Genomic DNA, 226 nt, shown 5'->3' with positions numbered 1-226 from the left:
CCTTCTCCCGCTCCTCTAACTTTTGCCTGAAAGGAACAAACTGCGCCATGATTTAGAGAGTCCAACGCCATATCCATCACCTCCTCCGCCTTATTGAAGGTCTGTCTGTCTCCTTAAGTAGGGTTTGATCTCCTTGTTTACTTAAGACGCTAATGTCACCCGAATCGGAGTCAAGAAGAAGGAGTTTTTCTCGTATATATTGTTCGAAGTTTCCGTATGAGCCAGA

The sequence above is a fragment of the Penaeus monodon genome, chromosome 21, assembly GCF_015228065.2.
Source record: "Penaeus monodon isolate SGIC_2016 chromosome 21, NSTDA_Pmon_1, whole genome shotgun sequence".
Taxonomy (NCBI): Eukaryota; Metazoa; Arthropoda; class Malacostraca; order Decapoda; family Penaeidae; genus Penaeus; species Penaeus monodon.
The sequence above is the reverse complement of the archived record's forward strand: the minus strand, read 5'-3'. Positions refer to the sequence as shown.